The following is a 12,541-nucleotide window of genomic DNA, read 5'->3' as shown; positions in this document are numbered from 1 at the left end:
ACCTCACCAAAGGGTTCCCTGTGGCCTGGTTTCAAACATCCCAGCCAGAGGTGGGCTCCTAGCTGCCCTTCTCTCCCTGCAGCTGGGCCCCAGGTATCCCAGAAGCTCAATGGCTGGCAGGTCCAGGACTGCTAGCATTTACTGGTCAGGCAGCCAAGGTTGGGAAACTTCCTTTCTGCTATAGCGCCAAGAATATTTATTGAAAACCAGCTGAGTGCCAGGCGCCCTGAGGACTTAAAAAAAAAAAAAAATCTATACAGCCTACAGGATTTCTTTGGGTGGCCAGTGAGGAGGGAGAGATTAGTCGCAACACTACAAGACCCAGTGGATGGAGTAAGAAATCTTGTTTGAGAAAGTTGCAAGCCGGATTGTAATTAGGGAAAAGTGTCAAGGTACGTGAGTTTTGGGTAGTAGGAGTTTGTCTCAAGACCTGGAAGTAAGGAAAAGCCTAAGGGTAAGGAGGTAGGTGATGGCCTACTGTCCCAGAGCCTCTGTGCTGCTCTGTAAAGGACTTCCGCAAGGGGAATTTGGAACAGAAGGTATTCAGGTTAGCAGAGGAGTTGGGAGTCTCCGCTTCAGCAGCCGAACTGAGAAGCTGCCCCGTTTAAACTATTGTATCTCTCCCGTCCATAACTTTTGTGTATATTTTACTGATTCGGGGGACGGTGACAGGGCCAAAGTTAGCAAAGTGTTTCGAAGGAACAGGTAAAGATCAGGTGTGAACTGCTCCATCACCTTCGCAGGAATCCCGAGGCCCAAAGAGGGCTTGAAAAGCAGACCTGAAAGGAAACACGGAACCCGTGTAGCCTCAGAGGGCGGATTCCCGTTCAGCAGCGCCTTCCTGGCGCGTTAGGTTTCAGCTGCTGGAAGTGCTCCGAATCGACTGTGCGGGGTCGGGGGCGGGGGATGCGGGTTTACGCACATCACCGCGCCGTGCTTCTGAGGTGTGTGCGCTACACACGGAGAGTTACTCTAGGGACAGGTGTCATTTTGCGAAACCCCAAACGCTGTGGTCCGCGCGACAGCTCAAGCCTGGAGCCCGGAGTCGTGAGCAAGGCCTGGCCCGGGGCGAGGTTCCCACGGCAACCGCAAGCCGCTCCCCGCGTCTCCCGAGTGACGAGGCGCGAACCAAGACCTGGAGCCCGGATTTCTGGAGCCGAGCCACAGAGCGAGGCAGGAGAGAGATCGTGGCTGGCCAAGTGAGGAGGGGAGCCACGCGGCCTTCCGTCCTTTGTGCGGGCATCCGACAAACTCCACTCCCACTCATCCCAGCCTCAGTGTGGCCATCAGCTGCGGCTGGATACCTTCCTGGGCATACCTTCTCTGGTTTCAAGGTGGGGAGATGGAGGGCTAGGCAGTGTCCCAGTACCACTGGGTGAAGTGGGCAAAGCCAGGCCCTGACTTCGGTGGCTGACATTCTGACAGAGAACTGTGCAGACAAGTGGAAGACAGGCCACAGGCACCTTCTCTGAAGTCCCCACTCTTTTCCAAGTCTGGGAAATGGGACAGTACCACCAATGTCTCAGAGTAGCTTTCACCAAGTGTGTGAAGTAGTCACCAACTTTAAAAGAAACTGCCAAACTACAAAGTGCCTTGCACATGCCAAGGGCCATACCCATCTCTGTTCTGGTCCTATCCCTCACTCCAGCCCCAAGGGCAGCCTTTGTGACAGCCAGCTGCACCGGGAAGCTTGGTCTCAGAACCTTCCATGCCTAGAGGTTTCAACCCTGCAGGTGAGTCCACCCCTACCTTTTCTTCCCCATGGACAGAGCCCAGGACAGTTCTCCTGGGATGTAAGACTCTGTGTGCCCCAGGTATAAAGGGATTCACAACGGTATGACCTTCCACCCACCTACCCACCTGTCCCTCAACTCTGACTAAACAGATCAAGCTTCTTACTCTTGGAGGTTGTCTGAAGCCCAAGACCTGTCCCCTGGGCAGAGCCCATTTGGTACAGAATGCCCTTCCAGGGCCATGTGTTGGGTGTGTGTTTGGATGGTTGCATCGTGAGCGCGCGCGCGTGTGCGCGCGCGCGCGCGCGTGTGTGCGTGTGTGTGTGTGTGTGTGATGCATGGGTGTGTCGTCTGTGTGCCTGGCATGGCAGGCCTTCGTGTGTGTGCAGTTTGGATGGATGTGTGAGTCTGTGTATGTGAATGTGTATATTTATGGCTGTGTGGTGTGTCATGTGATATGTGATGTTCATTCCTGGCGTGTGTGTTTACTGGGCATCTTGTGTGTGTCTTTCTGGTGTGGATGCATATCTAGATAGGCCTGTGTGGGCTGCTGCGCTCATGCTATGCTGGAGTGGATGTGTGTAGCTGCTGGGACCTTGGGTGAGGTGTGTAGAGGAGCGGTGTGGGTGTGCCGAGGGTCTTGGAAGTAGATGATTCTCCCTCCCTTCTCTGCTCACCTGGCGACCTTTTTCCCCAGATAAGGACTGTGCTGAGACCATGGGCAGGCAAAGGCCAGTTCCTGTTCCCACCACCGACCTGTGGCTGGCTGCTCAGGTCTGTGGCCACATATACTACCAGAGGCTAGGTTGGGTGAGCCTGGGGCCAGGGCTCATGTGACACCCCTCACTGCCTGGCCTCCTCCCCTCCCCACAGCAGGAGCAGCAGCAGGAAAGGTTGGCGGAGGGGGGCTATTTTGGGAGCATCTCCTTAGCAACAGCTGCCACTGCCGTCTGTGGCGGCTTTTCTATAGGTGCTAAAATATTCCACCCTGGTGACTGAGTGCTGGGCGGTGGGTGAGGATGGGGACTGAGGGTGGGAGAGACCCCTACAGTCCCGGGCATGGATGCTGGCTCTCTGGACCCCCCAAAGGCCCTTGTTCTGCTCTAGACCTCTCCTCTTGGAGGTGTAGGGACTGTAGACCTTTGAGGCAGCCCAGCTGTGTCCTGATCTGATTTCTTATCTAAACAGCTGGGTGGCCTCAGTTTGCCTCATCTGTGGAATAGGCTGGTTGGACTCTCAGAGACTTTCTAAGCCAAAACAACCAACAACAAAACCCCCCTCTGGACTCAGTGACAACTGCCATTTCTTTTCTTTTCTTTTCTTTTCTTTTTTTTGGAGCTGGGGACCGAACCCAGGGCCTTGCACTTGCTAGGCAAACGCTCTACCATTGAGCTAAATCCCCAACCCCGACAACTGCCATTTCTAAGAATCATTTATTTTATTTTATGTATAGGAGTACACTGTAGCTACCTTCAGAAGAGGGTATTGGATTGATTGTGAGGCACCATGGGAATTGAACTCAGGACCTCTGGAAGAACAGCCAGTGCTCTTAACCACTGAGCCATCTCTCCAGCCCTTACAACTGCCATTTCTAAATGCACTCCTAACCCCAGCTCTCCAACCTGTCAGCTCTCCCTGGCCCTCACTCTTCCCAGCTCTATGTGCAGGCTGTCCAGGCCACTGTGGGACCCAGGAGGTCTGAGCAGGCAGGCTCCTGGAGTAGGTGGGTTAGTGAGCTCTCTGCCAACCTGGAATGACCCTTCTCTCTCTCTCTCTTTTTTTTTTTTTTCTTTTTTTCGGAGCTGGAGACTGAACCCAGGGCCTTGTGTTTGCTAGGCAAGCGCTCTACCACTGAGCCAAATCCCCAGCCCCGGAATGACCCTTCTTTAGATCCTGGGTAGGTGTTGAACTGAGTTCCAGTCCTAGCTTCTGCGTTTGTTTATTCCAACTGAACCGAAGCCATTTCCTCTCTGGACCTGTCTTTCCCTGTATCCGGGATTGAGGAGAGCTATAGCCTCTGCTTCACAAAGTTTGGGGGTCAGCTGGGAGATAAAATAGGGGCCTGTGGTACAGTGAGCAGACAGACGCACTTCAGCGTGAGTGACACTTGTCCCTCTGGGCAGTGGTCTCCGGCCATTGAAGCATTCAGTACAATCCTGTGCCTCAGTCTCCCCACTGGAACAATAGGGCCTGAAGCACAGAGCTCTTGTAGAGACTCAGGCTGTGGCTGACTCTGAGGGCCTGGAACGCTGAGTTGATGGGCTGTGTCTGTGGAGTTGCACATCAGCTGTTCCATTCCTGCCCACCCCACCGAAGCCTCCCTGTCAAGGCATGTTTCTGTATGGGATGAAGACTGGTCCACCTGCCTTCCCAGGCTAGAGGGGCCCGTCCCGTTCCACACCAGGCCTCTGAAGTTGGTTCAGAGAAGATAAGTAACTTACCAAAGGGTCACATGGGTTCTAACACCGAAGCCACCATTCTCCTCCAGAACCCCTTCCACACACACACACACACACACACACACACACACACACACACACACACTTGCATGCACACACGCACTGCTAAGCTTCCTACCTCCCGTACCAAACAGGTCATAAGCTACTGGACCATGACATGGTCTGGGGCAAGTCTTCTGTTCAAAGTGGGGATGACTCTTATTCCCCGGCTTTACCCAGGGAGAAAACAAGACCCAGAGTAAGGAGAATACCTGGCCAGGGTTGCCGGGGTGATTATTTATTGGTGGAAGGACTCTGTTTCCTGGTGTCCCTCTCCTGGATTGGAACTCCTCTCCTATCTCTCCTCCCCTTCCCCCTGCCCCAGCTGCCTTCCAGGGACTCAGCATCACCCCACAGTGAAGCCCAAGCTCCACGAGGTGGCCCCATCCCTCCCTCAGACTTTCGCCTAGTGGCCTGGTGACAGCTGTGCTGGATCTAACAGGTCCTTGGTTCTACACGCCCCTCCAACTTTCTGCTCTCTTTCTCCTGCACTCACCACTCCCAGGGAAGCCCCTGGACTGGTGGGGGGGTGGGGGGACAACCGAAGATCACCTGCTGTCCCTCGGTCCTGCCGGATTTCAACCCACACAGTTGTGCTGGGGATACCAGGCATCCGTCAACTGCCAAGTGAATGCTTATTGCTGGAGGGCAGGAATCTGTGCGTGTGCGCACCACACACACACACACACACACACACACACACACACACACACACACACACGGTAGGGAACATCAGTCCTGGCTGTCTGCCTGAGGGCACAGCAGGGTAAGGAGAACAGACACTGCACAGCGAAGGTCCTAAGTGCTACGGAGGGCACTGGTGGAAGAGCAGTGAGCGCCTGCTGCCAGCACCCACCTGCCTTTGTGGCCTTTGCACAGCGAGCTGTTAGCGCTCAGTTTGTGGAAAGTTAAACAGAACCTCAGCCAAGGTCATGCTGTTTCTAAGTGCTCTCGAAGTCAGGTTGGTCTGATTTCCAAACTCTTTAAATCAGAACCATACTTAAGGGCTGGGACTAGGTGGGCCCTGGGTGTGGGCCGATTGAACGGATAGGTACTGGGCTTGGAAAACAGCCAGAAGACTCTGACAGCAAAGAAAGACCAAGGGCATTTCAGGCAGTGGGGAACAGAGGGTGCAGGCAGAGAGAGGTGTGAAGGCATCTGGTACGTTCTGGAATCCGTGGGAATTGGAGGACATGTGTGAATATACGGTGTGCGGGAGCCTGACAGCGAACCGTACTGAGGGGTTGAGGCAGATCCTTTGGCGAAGGGAGAACCCACAGAAAGATGGCTGTGCAAACTATGTATCGTTAGTCTTATCCTGGAAGGTCTGCTTGGCACAGGAAGCCAAAGAGATAGGTGACTCAATCAGTTCTCCATAAGCATGTGCACCCCCCACTCCGCCCCACCTCCGTTCAGATCTTCTCTGTCTGTGATCTGGGCCTAGTCCTCCATGGCCAGACTCTAGCAGGTTCAAACGCTATCTACTTGCAGGTCTGCTAGACTCCTATGGCCTCAGAGAAGCCCTTTCCTCACCTGTTTCCTTAGAAGACAAGGTAACAAATGCTCAGGAAAGTGGCTGGGTCCGCAGGAACTGGGAGGTGCTTCCCCAGTGTGAGACCCAGACCTGAGCTCTCTGGGGGTGTTTGGGGGAGGAGGGTCTGGACCTTCTCTTATCAAGATATTAGGGGGATGCCTCCATAGCTAAGAGGTTTGCTGCTCTGGCAGAGGATCCAAGTTCAGTACCCAGCTCCCACATGTCAGTTCCCAGCTGCCTATAATTCTAGTTACAGGGGATCTGGAAACTTCTGGCTTTCATAGGCACCTGCACCTTTGTAGTATACACACACACACACACACACACACACACACACACACACACACAGAGGCATCTATACACACATGGTGCACACACACAGGCACCTGTACACACATGCATAAATTAAAAAGGAAAGACATTAATACGCTGAAGAAAAACAAGGACTAGGATTTGTTTGACCTCCATTTCACTGGGTGACCTTTTGCGAACTTATGAACATCTGTGGGTCCTCAGTTTCTCCTCTGTGAACTGGAACCTTTACTGACTAGGTGACTCTTAGGGTCCTTCCAAAAGAATGACCTCTAGCTCCTGAAGTGGAGGTGCTTAGGACCCTTGGCTGCTATCACTTTGGGAGAGAATACAAACCGCCCAAAAGAGGGTCAGGGCCACCGGGACCCCTATGGACCGGTTCCCACCTACCCTCCTCTGGGCTCGGAGAACCCTCCCCACCTGTCCCCCGGGGCCTCGCAAACCCGGGAGCGGATCCTCGGAACGGATCCTCCGAGAGGAGCGCGGCGGGGCGAGGAGAAAAACCCGGGCAGGATCCGCGCGAGAATCGGATGGCGCAGCCCCCCGACCCTTGCCGGAGTCGCGGGTCCGGTGCGCGAGTGGCTTGCCCGCGTGGGTCAGACGCACCGGGAGGGTCGGGGCGGGGTCCGCCCGGGGCTGGCAGCCGGGGCGCGCGGCCTCCGCAGCGGGGCGCGGGTCACGTGTGAGGAGGGGCGAAAGTCTCCGAAGCGGGGCGCGTGCTGCGAGTTGGGAGTTCTCGGCGCGCCGCGGGCGGCGGGAGCTCGGGCTCCCGGGCGAGCCGGGGACGCGGCGGGGACCGGGTCCCAGACGGAGGGGGCGGCGGCACACGGGAGTGGGAGGGACAGCGACAGAGAAGGACACAGCCGGCCGAGGAGGCGGCGCGGGGCGAGGCTGAGCCGGGGCAGGGGCCGGAGCGCAACGACCAGGTGCCATAGCCCTGCGGGAGGAGAGGCGGCACCGGGACGCAGCAGCGAGGACCGAGTAGTAGGCGCGAGGTGGCCACAATCCCGGAGACCTCAGAGCCGAACAGAGAGAGGGTCGCGGGGCTGTGGGTAACAGAGGGCAGCGGGGCGCCCTGGGCCCCGGGACCCCACGACCCGAATCTGGGCCCCACGATGCTGCCGCCCGGGCGGTACCCAGCTCTTGACGCGGGGCAAAGCTGAAAGTTGCGCAGGGAGCGGCGCGGGACGGCGCGGAGACCCCGAGACCCACACCGGCCGCCTGGGTCAGAGTCGACATCTCGGGCAGGCGGCGCCTGCACCCCGAACCCGGCGCCCCGGAAGCCGCCCGCCGGACTGCGCCGGGGGATGTAGCGGCCACTCGCCGCCCAGACCCTCCTCGGACCTTGCGCCCCGGGGTAAGCTCGGGCTCGCCCTTCGCGAGCGCTCTTCGTCCGTCTGTCGGTCCCAATGTCTGTCTATCTGAGGGAATTGTTTGTCGTGCCTCTCTGGCTGTACCGGTCCTGCAGTCATCTATCTGACCCGGTTCCTGAAGGGTCCCTGTGTGGTCCTGTGACTTCCCTGGAGCTGGCGCGCTCTATTTATTTGGCCATCGGAGCGGCGCCTGTGGGTTGCGGATGGCAATAGGGAGATGGATGACAGAGATTTGACCTCCTGCCCTGGCGATGGCCCTTCTCTGCCCCCGCCCACCTCCATGCCAGGAGCTGCAAGGCAGGTAACTTGCAGCAAGGTGGGAAGGGGGTGTCTCTGCTTCCCACCACCCACCTGCAGTCTCTGTGAATGATTCTGAGTATGACAGAAATCTCTCCTCTGCTGTGTTAAGCACCTGCCTTGTGCCAGATAACCCCAGGGTTGGTGAGTCCGGTAGTAGCTGAAGCAGTGAGGTAAAACAGTAAATGAAGCATTTCGGGGGTTATAGTGATGGAAACTGAGGCTGTAGAGAGAGGGAGGAAGATGCTTTTCTTCTGCAAAGGGGAAACGGCAAAGAGTCACACTGCCGCTCTGCGCAGGGGGAACTTCACCACCACCTGCAGAATGTCCACTAACTAGGGTCAGCCTATTCCCACCCCTCCCCACATACACACTGTGCGAGGGGACCCAGACTTCAGGGCAGGGAGAGGTAGTCCGGCAAAGCAGGCTGCAGTGCCCTCTAGGCTCAACACAGGGTGGCTGGGCTGCTCTGACAGGGCCTCAAGAGCAAGAGAGGGCCAAGTAGTAGGTTGAAGGACCTGAGGGTAGGAGGAAGTGTCTAGCCCTGGACAGAGAGGGGCTGGATCCAAGGATCTAATATTCGCTCCACCCCCACTCCCACTCAGTCCTGCACCTTCCAGGACTGCTAGGAGCCCAAGAGTCATGCATAGCCTTGACTTGGCTTCTGACAGGAGAGCAAATGGGGAAACAGGACAGTTGGGGCAACTAGAGTCGGGAGGGCTGAGCCTGGAACATTCCGCTCTGCCCTCCTAGGGAAGAAGGGTCTCTTTCTGGAGTTTTCCATACTGGGTGTCAAGACTCATCTATCTCTTGGTCCAGGCTTCAGAAATGAACCCAGCTAGCTGAGAAACTAGCTTCCTGGGCAAGTTATGCTCCTTGAGCCTCTGCCAACATATCTGTGGAATGGGCACACCAGACCTGACCCACTGACCTCCAATGCAGGGCTCCCGAGCTCTGTGAACAGAGAACTCCTGGTAGGCTGGAGAGAGGGGTGGGCAGCTGGGAGTAAGGACTCGGATTACTTTGAGGGCAATCATTAGCTAGCAGTGGCAAGAATATGGCTGGAAAAACAGAAGTGACAACAGTGGAGGGGTCTAGACATAAGTGGGGGGACTTGGGACTTGGGAGCTGTACTTAGTGATCCCTTGTGTTACCCTTAAAGAAACATCTCCCTGGGGGGTGAGAAATAGAGGTGACTGGCCAGACAGAAATGTCTGTGGGCTTCTGCTGGGGTGACCTTGGGCAGTTAGCTTGACTTGTCTGAGTCACAGTTTGTACAAGTGGAGAATGGGACTTCGTGTCGATGTCAGTGGCTTGCAGACAGTGTTAGGGCCCCGGGAAAAGCTTGCAGAGCCCAGGCATGCAGGTTCTCAAGAGACATTTGTGGATCGGAGGACAAAGTCACTCTAGGATGCTGTGGGAAGATTTTGGGGCTTAGGATGAGGGGGAAGAGGGGGAGGGGGAGGAGGAACTGTGTGGGCTTACACAGGGCGGGCTGGTTCTTAATGTGGATCTGGGGGAGGCGGGGGCGAGTGCTAAGGGGGGGTGTGAGGAGGAGGGGGCCCCTCTGCGGGGACCACTGAGTCACGAGGACATGTAAGCGACATGACAACCAGCAACGTGGTAACCAGGAAACAAGCAATGGGAATGGAGCTGGAGCAGTGTGTCGCGGTGGGGGAGGGTGGCCTGGCAGCACACAGGCTTGGAGGGTCCTTGGTGGGTTAGGCTGGCTGGCCTGCAGGGGGAGCAGGCCGGACAGGCTGGATAAGAATGGAGGTGTGAGAAGTGACAGAGGAGACACCCAGGGGCTCTGCCGGGCAGGGGGGCTTCTCTGGTCCCTCCCAGGCTCCTCTTTTCCTCCACATCCCCACTCTTCATGCCTCTCCCCCTAGGATGCCAAATTTGGCTCACGCAATCTGTCGTCTCTCTTCTGAGATTGGCACGGGGATGGGAGCCGAGTGCATTACATCAGCGCCTGATCCCCCTGCTCTGGGGGAGGGAGGGGAAGGACCAAGGACCGGGCCAGGCTGGGAGCGAAAGGGCAGCAGCCAGATTTCAACTTTCTCACTTGTCTCCTGTTTGCTCTTCTTACCCTAATCTTAGATGTAGAGGGAGTTTGGGGAAGGCCATACCGAGCCTAGCAGGACTCCAACCTTGGGGAGGTCCCATGACTGGGGCAGAAAGGCAGGCCCTGTTGCTGTTCTCAGGACTTGGTGTGTCATTGCCTGGCAGTGTGACCTTGGGCAGATCTCCTTGTGTAGTAGAGTCGACATCTGTGTAGTGAATGTTGGCCACTTTGTAGTATCGGTGACTCCCCCGAGAGGAGACACTTTGGCTCTCCAGGGACCCAGGAAGGATCCTGTGACCTCGAACAGCAGCTTCCTTCCTTATGCCTCCATCTCCTCACCTGTGAAATGGGTATGTCCAAGGTCACTACCAGGGCCCTGGACACGAGTTATGGTAGAGGAGAGAGGGCAGGGCTAGCTCCAAAGCCACAGATAAGTAGGAGTTTTATGACCTTCCATATGATGGCCAGAGATGGGTGGCAGGTCAGCTTGGCCTTCACGGAGACAGGTGGTATGGGAAGATGGTTTCATACACACACACACACACACACACACACACACACACACACACACACACACACAGGCTTTGCACTTGTACCATTGATCTGATTTGGTCATTGTACAAGAGTGAAAACTGGGACCCTAAGGGAGAAGTAGATCCTGGGGCCACAGTGACGACCTGGGAGGAGAGGGATCAGAGCTCTGGCTCCTGGTTCTCAGCCCCCTCTTGGAGGCAGGCAGACAAGAGATATCTTCTTACTTTGGCTCGGCAGAACAGGAGCCGAGGGCTAGCTCCGCCATCACCCCTCCTCTTCCTCTCCTGCATTCATATCCAATATCACCGTCAGGGACTTCGCTCTTACTCATTACTTGGTCTCCTTGGTGGGATTCCTTTAGAACTCACTTGCAAACTAATCTTAGGCCGTCCCTGTGAGGGACAAGCTGAATTTAGGGTTAGGCTAAAGTGTTATGGTCTATTCTAGATTATTCCATTCTAGAATACTCCTCTCCCTGGCTGAGTTTTAGGCAGGAGATGGCTTAGTTGCTCCCAACAACATGACACCCCCTCAGGGATCCTCTGGGGAAGAACTTATTTTTATAGATGGGAAGACAGGCTTAGTGACCAGACTGAGCTGGCCAAGTTACCCAGAGTCAGCCAGATAGATGGCCTGTTATCCCAGGAGGCTGAGAAAGATGGGTACCTGAGGTTTGGTGAGAGAGTGAGTACCCTTCTCCTAGGGCTGATCAGACTGAACCGGCCCTCCTGACTGGTGACTGTCACCCCATGGGTGACTGTGAATGATATCTCCCTCCGCCATGGGAATCCTTGGGTCTTTGATATTTCCAAGAAGTGCTAGAAGGCCATGCGTACCACTCGTTCGCTGCCTGTCTGGAAGATAAGCTGCCTGCCCAGGTATGAGGCTTCAGCAAATCCATCTCACAGCAGCCCTCCATTGATGATATATTGTCCGAGTACTACAGATGGAGAGGTTGTAGCCCAGAGAGACTGTGCTACCTGTCCAAGGTCACACAGCAAGCAAGTGTGGAGGGACTGGGTTTGGGTTTGGACTGATCTGATTCCTGGGGGCCTTCTCTAGGGCTTCCCCAGAAAGAGTCGAAAATATTCCTCCCCTGGGCTGGGGTTTGGCAAGAGATGGTCTAGTCGCCCCCACAGGCTGACACCCCCTCAGGGATCCCTGGGGGCTCCATTCCGGAGACAGACACAGTCGCGAACCGCTGAGAAGAGCTCATTTAATAGATGGGAAGACTGAGCTGGCCCAAGGAGACCGGAGCATCAGCATTCAGCCAGGCATTCTCTAGCCCGGGACTCTGTCCCCAGCATCAGTGGGTGAGGGGAAGGGGCCCTAGGTGGATGGTGCTGCAACATGGGGATGTGGATTCAGACTCTTGAGATGTTGATCGCCTCGCTGGGACTTCCAGAAGAGTCAGATTCTGCCATTCCACAGAGCAGAGAGAGCAGGCATGGCGGGTCTTGTTTGTAGTCTAGATTGCCTGCACACATTAACATCATGGCCTGATGAAGTTTGGGGCCATCCAGTGGGAAATCTGACGAAAGACCATCTAGGAGATGATAAGCTCCTAGCTGTAGTTCTGTGTGACCTTAGGTTAGCGAATTGCCCTCTCTGAGCTTGGTCTGCCCAATGTGGTGATAAAGTTATAGAAAGAAAAATCTTTTGGCCCCTGAGTTTGCCACTGGGCTATGTCATCTCTAAGTGTTCCTCCCTCCTTGTGGAGACCCTGGGCCCTGGAAGGGGCAGGCAGGAGCCCTGGGTGCTGGCAGGACCGCTAAGCCTCCTCAGGCAGACTCAGCCCTCCTTGGGGTGTGGGGGGGATCTCCAGGCTCAGCCCTTCTTCTCTTTTTCATCTTTATTTTTCTCCTGCTCCCTCTTCCCTGGCGACGTGGGCTGATCGCTGCTCAAACTTTTAATTCACATGGTAATTGTAATAATAACATGGGCCGAGGCCCCTCTGCCTGTGACATTGCAGCTGGTAGAGCTGAGCTATGAATAGAACCTGAGTCACACACGCACGCGCGCTCCTGCAGGCGCGCACTCTGTTCCTGGGTGGTGGGTGGGGTGAGGCATGGGGGCAGGGGGCTCTGGATCCTGTCTCCCTACTTCTAAAGGCCTATGCAACAACTGTCCCTCACAGATTGCCCTCTGGTTCCGGACTGGACCTGTGAGACGTAGGGCATGGCTACTTGTCA

General features: G+C 55.9%; 1 protein-coding gene across 2 annotated transcripts in view; it reads left to right on the top strand.

Annotated features, from left to right (window-relative positions):
* The first annotated feature begins 1,175 nt into the window (after positions 1-1,175).
* Kcnj4 (potassium inwardly-rectifying channel, subfamily J, member 4) overlaps positions 1,176-12,541 on the top strand; it is a 30,900-nt gene continuing 19,534 nt past the window's right edge. Inside the window, 1 exon segment of one of the 2 annotated variants that reach the window (NM_053870.3) lies at positions 1,176-1,733. The gene's annotated coding sequence lies outside the window, so the exon portion shown is untranslated. 2 annotated transcript variants of the gene reach the window in all.

Source organism: Rattus norvegicus, chromosome 7, assembly GCF_021556685.1.
Source record: "Rattus norvegicus strain SHRSP/BbbUtx chromosome 7, alternate assembly SHRSP_T2T, whole genome shotgun sequence".
NCBI lineage: Eukaryota > Metazoa > Chordata > Mammalia > Rodentia > Muridae > Rattus > Rattus norvegicus.
Note: the sequence above shows the minus strand (reverse complement) of the source record. Positions and strands in the feature narration are given on the sequence as shown.